Source organism: Phascolarctos cinereus, unplaced genomic scaffold (genome assembly GCF_003287225.1).
Source record: "Phascolarctos cinereus isolate Bilbo 61053 unplaced genomic scaffold, phaCin_HiC Scaffold_9;HRSCAF=440, whole genome shotgun sequence".
NCBI classification, from domain to species: Eukaryota; Metazoa; Chordata; class Mammalia; order Diprotodontia; family Phascolarctidae; genus Phascolarctos; species Phascolarctos cinereus.
In genome coordinates this window covers 150,773,238-150,787,742 of record NW_027556402.1, presented here as the reverse complement: position 1 = coordinate 150,787,742, position 14,505 = coordinate 150,773,238, and positions in this window count along the sequence as shown.

Sequence of the window (14,505 nt, the reverse complement as noted above, 5' to 3'; positions counted from 1 at the left end):
ATTGTAAGATGGCAGTGACATGCAATTACATCAAAATGATACAACTAGATAGTATTAAGTGCAAAAGAGAAGGTCAAATGCTAACAGCCAAGCGGGTCTAGAAGATGGAGTTGATAGTAATATTTCTGGCTAGTTATTGTCTTAGTCATGTGAATTGGAGAGCATGAAATAAAGGGTGCTCAACACTGAAAAAAAGATATTGTGTCTTCAAAGGAAAACCAGTTTTCCATACCATTAGTTTAAAAGATTATAAAGAAAAAATGAAGATAAAGGGAAATTTGTCAATGATTGATCAGGGGAAAAGTTCTATGAGATACAGTGGAAAGAAAAAGAAAACAGAAGATGCAAGGATTACTGAGGCATAAGACTGAGGTGAAGAAGGATGACAGAGCAGGGAATCATTTTAGTTAAGGGGAGCAGTCTTTCTGGATGACAAGCATTAGAAAGATAAGGAATTAAGATTTTTGAGCCATAAAATCATACAATTTAAGAATTAGAAAGGACCTCACACATCATTTATATCACAAAGGCATTACATGGGACATCCTGGGCATGTTATCTAGTCTCTACTTACAGTCTTTGACTGAGTGACCACCTCTTAAAGCAATCTATTCCAATATGAGACACCTCTGATTGTTTAAAAGTTTATTTATTTTTTTCCATCTTATTTAGAAATTAGACTCTTGGAAACTTCCACCAATCATTATACTCTCTGGAGAAAAGGAAAAAAATATTTTCTTACACACAACAGTACAATAAAATACATGAAAACATGTGTTCTGCTCACCCAAGTCTCCTTTCCTATGGCATAAATATTCGCTCTTCCTTCACTGATTGGTACTTGCCAATTGCAAAACTCCTCACAATCCTGACTACTCTCCTCTTTCACTCACTCCAATTTTTAATCTTATCTTCTAAAACTGAATACAACATCACACATGGTCCTATCAGAGCAGAACAGAACTATCACCTTAATTCTTCTAGACCAGGGGTGGGGAACCTATTGTCTATTGCTTTATATAAATATCACAATAACTTGTTGGCTGCCATTTTAAAAGGCATCTAGATGGTGGAATGGATAGAGCGTTAGACTTGCAATCAGGAAGGCAGATCTGAGTCTCAACCTACTCTCTGTATTTCATTGTTTTCTCTTCCATAAAAGATGTAGGTTTGGCTTTATTGTTCCTAATATCTCTTTCAGTTCTCAATCTATTATCTTAATATGGGAGATTATTTTGTTTTTGTTTTTACTTTTTCACAGAACTGACTCTCCCTTCGCAGCCATAAACTTTTAATATTTTATTGACATTTTCTACTAAGATGCTATGAAGGCCAAATATGAATTTTTTAAAGGCGGCAGACAAGAAGTGTGTAATGAACACATGGCATTTTCAAAAAAAAAATTAATTCAATAAAACAGTGAAAATCTATAAAATTGACTATAAACTATAGGTTATAATTATATCTCTGAAGTTACAGATATATGACCATTTCTACAAAAATAAAAAAAATAAAATATTTGTCTTTATACCTGTTAGATGTATAAGGCCACATAGTCTCTTAGAAAGAAGAGGAAGCAGAAGAGATGGAGAGAGAATGCAAGAGAGATAGCTGTTGCAAGATGTTCTGTCTGCCAGAATAGAAGAGTTACTTTCTTTTATGGAAATACCAGAGAAGAAAAGCAGAAATTAAGAAGAGAATGAAAGTGCCCTGTGTCTGTATGTCCTTCCCAGTAACTACTTACTGGTCAAAGGTTGTGCTGTGAGACAGTAGTGTGACATATTTTTCTCTAAAATTACAGATGTTATACTATTGCAGATATTACATAAGTTATAAATAATTTAATGTAAATTTTATTAACCAAGCACACATAGTATGGTAAATACAGCATTCACAAAAGAAATAAAACTTTCCTACTACATGTATATACCAATCTAAAAACTTGTAAGGTTGTGAATTTTAAAAGAAAACAACAGAAATGGCATCTCTTTTTGAAGAGAAACATGCTTATCTACAGTTTCCCAGGGCAAAAACATTATGATGTAATATGTTTTTAAAAATGAGAAATAACAAATCCCACTGTTCTATAACTTGTCCCTCAGCTCCCTTTGAGGATTGGTGCCAGAATCATACCTTCTTAATTCTAAACTCTGTTCCCTGTTAAAATGATAGATAAGTTTTCAACTGAGAAGGCCAAACCACATTGGTATAGATGTCATTTTAATCTAATTTACAGGTGAAAAATTCAGGATATCACTCAGAATCCAAAAAAGGCCTTGGTTAACTTGAGTACTGGGCAGTATTTCACATTAATTTCATTAGGGACAAAAGTAAAGTACTACAATTAGGTTAAAAAATGGGTATGGGAGAACATGATTAGACAGTAGTACAAAATATATCGGGATTCAATATTTTAGTAGATTCTATGTTCAATATGAATCAGCATAGTGATGTTCAATGTTGTGAAGTGATCTGAGTTTTGAAGTTTCATTGATGTGTTTTTATTACATTCCATATCTGTAAGCCCCCAACTTTCTATTTTTCATTTCTCAAATAACAGAAATATATTTTCTCTCCCCTTAATTTCCCAACCTATTAAGAAAAGAGAGGGGCACCTGGGTGGTGTGGTGGATAGAGCACCGGCCCTTGATTCATGAGGATCTGAGTTTAAATCCAGCCTCAGACACATAATACTTACTAGCTGTGTGACCCTGAGCAAATCACTTAACCCCACTGCCTAACACCCCCCCAAAAAAAAGAAAAAGAAAGAAAAAAGGGGAATAAATTCCTAGTAACAAATATGTAGTTGATCAAAATTTCTCTCATTGGCTGTTTAGAAATATAAATATGTATATATGATAGAACATAATAATACAATACAATGTATGATGTCACATGATATGATGCAATATATATGATATAGTGTGATATGTTATAGCATATAATATAACATCATGTAATGTAATAATTCAATATGATTATGATAAAATGTGGTGTTTCAATACAATATTACATGACATAACACAAAGCAGCACAACATAATAATGATGTAATGTAACATAGTATAATCATGCACCTATAATTTATCATCTCTCTTGATGGATATAGTTAGCATATTTCATGATCAGTCCTTATGAATCATGAATGGTCATTGTCATTTCTAAAAAATACAGACCTGTTCCCTGTAGGTGTTTGCAAACTGACATAGACAATGTTACACATAAAGTCCATATCAAAAAGTGCTTACACATGGTCTGTGATGTTGGCTAGATGTTCCCAACTGTAAATGATAGAGTGGTGATTGGGTCAAGCTTTGGGAAGGCAATCTGGCATTGGATAATTTATTGGGTTTGGAGACCTTGATTTGAATCCTGCTTCTGACATGTATTAGCTATGTGACCACAGACTATGTACTTATCCTTCCTGGGCCTGTTTTGACATATGAAAAATTTAATAATTACCTTTAGTACCAACCTCACATGATTATTGTGGTACTCAGATTAACCATTTAAAATCATTTTGCAAACTTTAAAGTGGCATATACAAGAAGCAATGATATTAACATTCTTATTTTATTTTTCCATCTTGTAAATAGAGTTTATAAAGAAACAGTCTTAAGACAAGTCAAAATCTTGCTAATTTTCTTTTATTTTTAACAATTGTATAAGTAGACAGAATGACTGTTTTTTATAAATGAATAAAATATTGGAATGAAAGTTCATCTTGTATAGGTTAAATAAAACTTTAAATAAACTTAATTATCAAATAAAATGAGTTAAATAAAATTTGGGACAACTCCAATAATTGACAGAATAAGGGGGTGATAGGTAATTTATCCTTCCATTAGATCTCTGAATTTTTAAGGTTTTTCATGTTACATAGATTGGGAGATTATGATCATTTGATGGCATTATGATGATAATGACTATGACAATGATGATGATGATAAGTTAGAGTATTTGTGAACAACATCCTTGTCTTTAATAATACTTGGTTTCCACTTTATTTTGTCTTTCTGCATATTCTGTATGTGCTAAATTTTTGCAAGCAGCACAGTTTCAACAACTTCCTTTCATGACATATATTGATTGACAAGTCTGGGTTCCTTACAGGTAAACTTTATGTAAATTATGGTGAAAAATCCCTGGCATTGTATAGGGATCATAAATCTCTGTTGTTTGGTTTTTATTTGGTGTTGTAGTGGGTGAGCATTGAAACACAGAAGAGATTCACCAATTAGATCAATAAGCATTCAAAAGACTCTAATGTAGGCCCATTTAAAAATATCAATATTATCCAAACAAGAACACATAGATTTTTTTCATCTTTACTAAGTTTATCAATAAAAAAGCACAGAACATAAAAAATTTAAGTTATTTGTCCCCTTCACCTCCCAATAACAATGAAGAGGGGCATGGTGGGCATGAGTAGGCCACAGCATATTACCTATGAAGAAATGAACAAAAGAAGTGATTTAAGGATAAGGCACATAAATGTCAAATAACATGGCCTAAATAGGCACTGAAGTGATTAGATTTATTCTACTTGACTGTGGAGAGAAGAGATAAAAACAATGGATAGTTTGCATAAAGGTGAATTTAGGATTGATTTTTTTTTTTATTCCAAATGATTAGATCTATCCAAGTAGAATGGGTCACTCTTGGAGTGGTGCATTCTATTTTCTCCCTTGGAAAATCTAGATAATATAATAAAGGCTAAATGAAGATTTGTTAGGTATATTGTAGAAAGGGTTATTTTTTTCAAGTTTGGGTTTAACTAGACTGCCTCTTGGTACAACTCAGAAACTCTGCATTTCTGTGAGAAGGAATTATCAGGAATTAGTGATGCATATGTCCAGGAAAAATAGCAGTAGGAGAAGGGCCCCTAGGAACTAAGAGTAAAAATTACTCCACATAACATGAGCAGAACAAGGAGATCATTGTACACAGTAATAGCAACATTGTATGATGTCCAACTTTGAGAGGCTTAACTCTTCTCAGTAATATAATGATCTAAGAAATTCCAAAAGACTCATGATGGAAAATGCTATCCACATCCAGAGAAAGAGCTATGGAGTCTGAATGCAGATCAAAGCATACTATTTTCTCTTTTTCTTTTTTCTTTTTAATTTCTTGTGTTTTTTTTTCCTTTTGTCGTTTCTTCTTTCACAACATGGCTAATGTGGAAACATGTTTAATGCAATTATACATTTATAACATATTTTAGATTGCATGCCATCTTGGGGAGGAAGGGAGAGAGGGGGAAAAATTTGGAAGGTAAAATCTTATAAAAGTGAATGCTGAAAACTAAAAATAAAGAAATTAATTAATTAAAAATACTCCCCATCTGCTAAATATGGATTTGTTTCTTAGCTGTTTCTCCTAACACTCACTAAAAAGGGAGGGAAAATATTTAAAGATTTTCTTATGGGTAAGAAATACAGGCCAAATGGAGGATTATTGGACAGAAGGATAGTTGAATTTAGACACTTGATTAGTTTTGGATTAGACTGAAGAAAATATAGAAATCAAATAAGTTTTTTTGGGATAGGTCATGTAACCACTTAATTTTTAATAGTAATTTGTGGAATAATACACTATGAATTGGAATTCAATGGCCAGAGACTTGAGGAGTTTATAATAATAAATAATAAGGGAAATATAAGTAGTGTGGGATATTCACTAAGATGGAAACAAGATAGGTAATATATGAGCATCAATTATATGAAGGTCACAAATATGAAATGGGAGCTATTATAGTTCATGGGGAATAGATCATAGAAAGAGCAAAAATCAATTTTATTCATTTTTCTTTTTAGCAGGCTTTACAACAAAGAAAAATCTATGATAAGGAAGAAGGAAAAGAGCAACTAATTCACTATTCTAAGGAAAATGCCATGCTTTCCCATGAATTCACAAGTGGCACCTAAACTTTAAGATCTTCCTGTGGAATGATGAAGTGAGCAGCCAGGTGATTGTAGTTTCCATCATCTAAAGATTTATTCCTTTTCTGATGGAAGTTTAATTTGGTGGAAAGTATTAGACTTGTATTTACAGAGCCCCAGACAAAAGAAAACACAGTACTGGAAGCGGTAACTCGAGCTTTCTTGGAAATCAAGGCTCAATCTTAGGTGAAATTTTTCAAACAATCCTGGGCCTCTCCTGGGCTCATGCATGATGCTTAAGAATTTTCCTTTGTGCACAAAGAAGATCAAAGCACAAGGTATCACTTGAATCTATGACACAGGTAGTTATAAAATATAATGGACTGTCCCACCTTCATTAAGTTGATACTACTCACCCATCATTTCTAAGGTGTTCCTAGAAGGAATGACAGATTAGGGAGAATCTCTCCATACTCCCTCAGCAGGCCAATTTATTTCCAACAACATGCATTTTCACCACATCTAGCTAGAAAAAAAAAATCTATGGCTTTAGAATATAACTAAGCTAACTGACCGACATAGCAACCAAAATCCTCATTAACCTGATGTTCTACCCAGCTGAGCCAACCAACTGGCATCATTAGATATAATTGTGCCAATTCTGAAAAAGAAATCATACCCTCTTTCCTCCAAAACATATACTGAGCCAAATTGTACCAGTTCTATTCCTTAGAGGATGTTAGATATATTTAGAAGTAAATTAGGCACTATCACATTAACTCAGAAGGACCACATGTATAATATTCATCACTCTGTCTAGGCCCCAAGTAGTAGCCTATGTGATTGGATCCTTTATATAAAAGATATTGGGCAGATCTCATTGGGATAAGTCCCTAGATGGTATTTTCAGGACTAATAGGTCACTAATGCACCCTACCTTTACCTAGGTCATTCCATCTCTCAAATTTTCACTTATGTCCTATGAAAATACTTACCCAAAGATATTTGTATTGTGTGTGCAACCTTTTTGCTATACTTAAGGTAGGCTATGAGCATTAATTATAAACTTGAAAACTTGCAGTGGACCACTCCAAAATGAAGAATTCAAGGTAAAGAATTATAGAAGTCTGAGGTCTTATATGCTACTCGACTAATAACTGGAAAACAGGAAAAGTTTTTAATATGCTGTATGAGTCAAATAACACCACAGTGAATAATGACTAAAACCAAAAGTTCTAACCCATTGATGAGGAGGTAAAGATTTAGCAGAAAGATAAGAACAGCTGTTAGAAAGACACTGTTAAGCAATAGGGACCTTAGGGATCTGAGAATTCTATATCCAGAAGCACAGCTAGACTTATTTAATAGCTTTACATTTCATGGGTCCAGAATAAAATAAAGAAGAATGTGCTCAGAGAGTCCAAGCAAGGTAAACAACCTGTTTGTTACTACATAAGGATGGGCTTCAGAGGGATACCCAATAGCCAGTGTGTATAGGCCATGCCCAGGTGTCAGCTGATATCTAGTCTAGTTCAGAGCCAAAGTTTAGATAGCTTGGGTGAATTTGGAGAAACCCAGGATGGGAAATATAAAAATATAGATGCTAGGAGTAATAATATGGAAGTACTGTCCAAGTAAGCAGGCTTAGCTCCAGCACTCACAGACTCATGTCAAGCTGCTTTCATAGAGGGAATGAAAAGAGCAGAACACGGATTAATTTGCATAGGATTTAATCAAAGGGACTCTTGCACACATCTTTGTTTCTTAAAGTTTCACCTAACAGAAGATCTTTGTAAACTCTACTAAATATTGTTTGCGGTACACAAGAAGGCATTTTGTAGTACAGCAAATTCAAGAAGAAAACACATTGGACTAGCAGGAAGATGAGTTGTGTTCTTGTCACAACTCTGCCTCTAATTGATACACAAGAGATTTCATCTTGTTGCTCCTCAGTTTTTTATCCCCTACAATGGATGTGATAAGAACTGACCGATCCACCTGTGAAGATAAAAAACTATGTCTGTGAATGAATAGTATATATGGGGAAGGAGTCAGTTTAAAGAAGAAAAAATGTATATGTGTAAGCAAGTGATATCCCATTACACACATGTAAAAAAAAAAGCTTGTTTAAACATTCCTCAGTTGATAGATATCTACTCAGTTTCAGATTGTTCATTACTGAAACTAATGACATCATAAGTCTTTTAATGTATATGGGGACTTTTGATCTATAACGTCCTTGGGGTATATGTCTAAAGCAAAAGTTTATGGACATTTTAGTTACTTTGTTCCTATAATTCCAAATTTATGCTGGAGCAAGTAAAAGCTTTACTAGCAATGCTTTAATGTTATCACATTTTTATCTCCTCAACACTGATTTTTCCTATCTTTTATAAAATTTTCCCATTTGTGGGGTATAATTTTACACCCCAAATTTTTGTGACTGTTTAATTTTTTAAAATTTCATTTAATTTTTAATTTACAGAATAAAACAACCATTACCATAACAGTATAATAAAAAAGATAATTGCACATGAAAGTGCACATCATTATGTACAACTTGCTATTCCTTTTAAATATATAATAAAGTTCATGAAAATTTCTTTTTTCCCTTTTTTTCTTCCCTCTGCCCTTCCTAGAGATGACTACCATTAGACACAAACAGGTATGTGTATGTGTGTGTTTGTGTGTATGTATAATTATTTTATACCTGTTTCTAATTATTGGTTCTTTCTCTGGATACAGACAGCATCTTTTTTTTAATGTCCTTTTTTTTTACATTTGTATATTTATAAAAGTCAAAATAATTTATTCACTCAAAATTGCTATCATTGTGGTGATTTAGAGCAGCCTTTCAAAGGAATATAAAGAATTTGGATTTCCTTTTATTGTTCCTTTTTTTAATTTTTAAAATTAATTAATTTTTAGTTTTCAACAATCACTCCCATAAGCTTTTGAGTTTTAAATTTTCTCCCCCTCTCTCCCTTCCTCCTTCCTCAAGACAGTGTGCAATCTGATATAGGCTATACATATACATTCCTATTAAACATATTTTTATGTTAGTCATGTTGTAAAGAAGAATTAGAACCAATAGGAAGAACCACAAGAAAGAAGAAATAAAACAAAACAAAAGGAAGAAAGAGCAAATATTATGCTTTGATCTCCATTCAAACTCCATAGTTCTTTTTCTGGACATGGATAGGATTTTCCTTCATGACAATTTTGAAGATGTCTTAGATCCTTGCATTGCTGAGAAGAGCTAAGTTTATCAAAGTTAGTCATTGTACAACATGGCTGTTACTGTGTACAATATTCTTCTTGTTCTACTCACTTCACTCGGCATCAGTCCATACAAGCCTTTCCAGGTTTTTCTGAAGTATATTTGCTCATCATTTCTTATAACACAATAATATTCCATTACATTCATATATCACAACTTGTTCAGCCATTCCCCAATTGATGGACATCCCCTTAATTTCCAGTTCTTTGCCACCACAGACAGAGATGCTATAAATATTTTTGTACATGTGGGTCCTTTTCTTATTTTTATGATCTATTTGGGATACAGCTCTAGAAGTGCTATGGCTGGGTCAAAGGCTATGCTCATTCTTATAGCCCTTTGGCATAGTTCCACATTGTTCTCCACAATGGTTGATCAGTTCATAACTCCATCAAAAATGCATTACATTTATCATTTTCCTGTTTTGTCATATTAGCCAATATGATAGGTGCGACATGGTACCTCAGAGTTGTTTTGATTTGCATTTCTCTAATCAATAATAATTTAGAGCATTTTTTCATATGACTATAGATGGCTTTAATTTCTTCATCTGAAAACTGGCTGTTCATATCCTTTGACCATTTATGAACTGGGGAATGACTTGTATTCTTGTAAATTTGACTTAATTCTCTATATATTTTAGAAATGAGGCCCTTATCAGAGAACACTGGTTGTAAAAATTTATTTCCCAGTTTTCTGCTTTCCTCCTAATCTTGAGTTCATGGGCTTTGTTTGTGCAAATGCTTTTCAATTTAAAGTAATCAAAATTATCCATTTTGCACTTCATAATGTTCTCTATCTCTTGTTTGGTTATAAATTTATTCTCCATAAGTCTGACAGGTAAACTATTCCTTGCTCTCCCAGTTTGCTTATAGTATCAGCCTTTATATATAAATTGTGTACCAATTTTCACTTTATTTTGGTATATTGTGTAAGATTTTGGCCTATACCTAGTTTCTGCCATAGTTTTTTCCAGTTTTCCCAGAAGTTTTTGTCAAATAGAGAGTTCTTATCCCAGAAGCTGGGGTCTTTGGGTTTATCAAACAGTAGATTATTATCGTCACTGACTATTATTTCGTGTGTACCTAACCTATTCCACTGACCTATTACTCTTTTTAAGCCAGTACCAAGTAGTTTTAATGATTGTTGCTTTATAACACAATTTAAGATCTGCAATGGCTAGGCCACCTTACCTAGCATTTCTTTTCATTAGTTCCCTTGATATTCTGGACTTTTTGCTACTCCAGATGAATTTTGTTACCATTTTTTCTAGTTCTATAAAATAATTTTTTGTAGTTTGATTGCAATGGTACTGAATAAGTAAATTGACTTATGTAGAATTGTCATTTTTATTATATTACCTTGGTTTACCCATGAACAACTGATGTTTTTTCCAGTTATTTAGATCTGACTTTATTTGTGTGAGAAGTGTTTTGTAATTGTGTTCATATAGTTCCTGGGTTTGTTTCAGCAGGTAGACTCCTAAATATTTTATAATGTCTACAGTAACTTTGAAAGGAATTTCTCTTTCAATTTCCTGCTGTTGGGCTTTGTTAGTAATATACAGAAATTCTCGTGATTTATACGGGTTTATTTTAAGAGTTTGGATTTTTTATTTTGAGAACTTCTACTCCATATCATTTAACCACATTTCAATTGGGGAAATGTTTTTGATTTTATATATATATATATATATATATATATATATATATATATATTATATATATATATATTTCAGGGACTTGCTTATTAATCCTGGATATGAAACCCTTTTAACTGATAGTTGATACAAAGATTTTTTTCCCCAGTCAATAACTTACCTGTATATCTTATTTGCATTGATTTTATTCACATAAATGCTTTCGAATTTGATGAAAACAATATAGTTAATTTCATTTATTTGTAATTGTCAATTTGTTGATTATAAATTAATTCCTTAATTATATCTGTGAAAGGTACTTGAGCTGGTTACTTTATACTTTTTCAATGGTATGGTCTTTAAAGTTCAGGTCACAGATACATTTTTAGTTTACGGCACATTAAACAAAGTATTGGTCTAATCTTAATTTCTTCCAGAATGCTTTTCATGTTTACTGTCAAATGGAAAGCTTTGTTTGTCTGTTTCTCTTTTCCAGATGAGAAATATATGATTGGGGGTTAATCAAATATTGGTTTGTTCAGTTTAATTATTTCTGATTTTCTCCAGTATAACAATGATTCCTTGGCCCCCACTGCCTAAAGGCCAAATCTGGTACATTTCAGTCTTCCCCCAGGTTTCTCTGGTACACTTAAGGGGTTGAAAAATTTTTGTCTCCACCATTGGATAAACACCCTGCCATCTATGTTAACCCAACTTAAGGCGGACCAACCCCACTTTCAGTTATATTAAAGGTCAATTAACTTTTGCAGAAGAAAACATTCTTCAAAGCAATGGCAAAAACAAAGATACAAACATCCAAGAGATCACTGTGGAGATAAGAAGGATTAGGCTCATAGCTCTGCTCAGTTTCTATGCATCATTCATTCACTAAACTCCAAGTATGCCACACATAGATTTACATCTTAGCACTTTGACTTCTCCGGGCTTCTTTGCTGGGCTTCATGCAATATTCAGTATTGAATCCACATTTCCAAGATCTTGATCGTTTAAACTTCTAGGTTAGAGAATCTGTTCACCACACCTAGAACTTCTGAAAAGGACAAATGAAATAGACTCAAAACCCAAACCTGTTTTCTAGGCCCACAGAGACTAAAGGGAAGGGATCCCTCCTCTGAATTCACTGAATTTTGCCCTTGCTATGAATGAATTAGCCCTTTGTCTCTGAATATCACTGTTAGAAAAAAAAATGTTGCTCCTCAACCAGGTTACTTTTTTAAAAAAATGAATATATTCATTTATTTGTTTGTTTGTTTGCTTGCTTATTTACTTATTTATTTTTCATTTTCAACATTCACTTCTATAAGATTTTGAGTTTTCAATTTTCTTCCCCTCCCTCTACTCCATCCTCCCCAAGATAGCATGCAATGTGATATAGGCTCTACTTATATATTCATATTAAACATATTTTAACTTTAGTCATAATGTAAAGAAGAAATACAACTAATGAAAGGACCCATGAGAAAGAAGAAACAAAACAAAACAACAAAAGAAAAGGAGAGCAAATAGTATGCTTCCATCTGCTACCACACTGCTAAATTCTTTCTCTGGATGAGGATAGCATTTTCCATCTTCAGTCTTTTGGAGTTGCCTTAGATCATTGCATTGCTGAGGAGAGCTAAGGCTATCAAAGACAGTCATCACACAATGTGGCTGTTACTGTATACAATGTTCTCCTGATTCTGCTCATTTCACTCTGCATCAGTTCCTATAAGTCTTTCCAAGTTTTTCTGAAGAAAACTTGCTCATCATTTCATATAGCACAATTGCATTTCATATCATTCATATACTATACCTTGTTCAGTCATTTCCCAATTGATGGACATACCCTCAATTTCCAATTCTTTGATAATGCAAAAATGGCTACTGTAAATATTTTTGTACATGTGGGTCCTTTTCCCATTTTTATGACCTCTTTGGGACATAAATGTAGAAGTTGTATTGCTGAGTCAACAGGTATGCAGTTTTATAGCCCTTTGGCCATAATTCCTAGTTGCTCTCCAGAATAGTTGGATCAGTTCACAACTCCACCAACAATGCATTAGTGTTCTAATTTTCCTATTTTATCATGTTAGCCAACCTGATAGGTGTGATGTGGTACCTCAGAGCTGTTTTGATTTGCATTTCTCTAATCAATAGTGATTTAGAACATTTTTCATATGACTATAGATAGCATTAATTTATTCCTCTGAAAACTGCCTGTTTATATCCTTTGACCATTTATCAATTGGGGAATGATTTGTATTCTTATAAATTTGATTTAGTTCTCTATATTTTAGAAATGAGGCCTTTGTCAGAGACATTCACTGTAAAAATTGTTTTCCAGCTTTCTCTTTCCTTTCTAATCTTGGTTACATTAGTTTTGTGCAAAAACTTTTCAATTTAATGTAATTAAAATCATCCATTTTGCATTTCATATCTCTTTTGTGTTCATAAATTATTCCATTCTTCATAGATCTGACAGGTAAGCTATTCCTTCTTTCCCTAGTTTGCTTATAGTATCAGTCTTTATATCTAAATCATTTTAACTTTATCTTGGTATAGTGTGTAAGATGTTGGTCTATGCCTAGTTTCTGCCATACTATTTTCCAGTTTTCCCAGCAGTTTTTGTTAAATAGTGATTTCTTATTCAAGAAGCTGGAGTCTTTGGATTTATCAAACAGTAGATTACTATCATTATTGACTATTGTGTCTTCCATACCTAATTTGTTCCACTGATCCACCACTCTATTTCTTAGCCAGTATCAAGTAGTTTTGATGATTGATGCTTTATAATACAATTTAAGATCTGGCACAGCTAGGCCACCTTCCCTTGCACGCTTTTTCATTAACTCCCTTGATGTTCTGGACCTTTTGTTCTTACAGATAAATTTTGTTATTTTTTTTTCTAAGTCTATAAAATAATTTTTGGTTGTTTGGTATAGCACTGAATAAGTAAATTAATTTAGGCAGAATTGTCATTTTTATAATATTAGCTTGGCCTACCCATGAGCAACTGATATATTTCCAATTATTTAGATCTGACTTTATTTGTGTGGAAAATGTTTTGTAATTTTCTATACATAGCTCCTGGGTTTGTTTTGACAGATAGACTCCCAAATATATTATAATGTCTACAGTAATTTTAAATGGAATTTCTCTTTCTATCTCTTGCTGTTGGGCTTTGTTAGTAATATATAGAAATGCCAGTGATTTATATGGGTTTATTTTATATGCTGCAACTTTGCAAAATGTGTTTAAGTAATTTTATATGATTCTTTAGGATTCTCTAAGTATACCATCATATCATGTGCAAAGAGTGAAACCTTTGTTTCTTCTTTGTCTACTCTCATTCCTTCAATTTCTTTTTCTTCACTTATTGCTAAAACTAACATTGGCAATAATGGGCATCCTTGTTTTAGACTGGATCTTATAGGAAATTATTATAGCTTATTCTCATTACATACAATGTTGGCTGATGGTTTTATATGGCTGCTGCCTATCATTTTAAGGAAGATTCCATTTATCCCTATGCTCTATAAGGTTTTTAATAGGAATGGGGGTTGTCTTTTGTCAAAAGCTTTTTCTGCATCTATTGAGATAATCATGTAGCTTCTGTTAGTTTTGTTGTTGATATGGTCAATTATGCAGATAGTTTTCCTAATATATAACCAGCCCTACATTCCTGGTATAAATCCTACCTGG